Source organism: Megalopta genalis, unplaced genomic scaffold (assembly GCF_051020955.1).
Source record: "Megalopta genalis isolate 19385.01 unplaced genomic scaffold, iyMegGena1_principal scaffold0343, whole genome shotgun sequence".
NCBI classification, from domain to species: Eukaryota; Metazoa; Arthropoda; class Insecta; order Hymenoptera; family Halictidae; genus Megalopta; species Megalopta genalis.
In genome coordinates, this window is record NW_027476412.1 from 171912 (window position 1) to 172500 (window position 589).

The window sequence follows — 589 nt, forward strand, 5'->3', positions numbered from 1 at the left end:
TGCTATTCGGCCGGCGGCGCCGGCGTCCTTGCCGGCCGTTCGGTATCTATAAGAGATACACGGTCCGTGCGAGGCGGACGGAGCAGAGCGGGTTTTGGGCCAATTCTACGATCTCGGTCGAGAAGCTGTCTCAGAGCTCCTTCGGGGCTTCGGTCCTGACTGTTTCGTGCCGTTTACGTTACGGACTTTTCTCCACACAGCGTGGCCACGGGTCGGTGTCTTTGACCGAATGGCCCATATGTGGCAAGCCCTACGGGGTTGGTTACCCGTATGCACTTTGTATGTATACTCGTACTCACTGAGCAATCGACTCTTCTGTCCGAGCGATGGAAAAATTTTTTAAAATGCATCTGTAAGATTTGGAAGCAAATCGTACCAATTGAAAACTGTGGCTAAAATGAATAGCCCAGTGGAGAGAGAAAACTATCAAAAAACTGATTTTTTAAATCAAGAGGTGTCAGAAATCGAAATGCCTAGCGCGAGCGGAAGAACACGCTTTCTCGCCAGTCCAGCATGTGTCCTGTCCGTTCTTCCTCGGCTTGCCGATTTTGCCCAGATCAGAGGTTTCGTGCTTCCGGCGGTCAGAAGA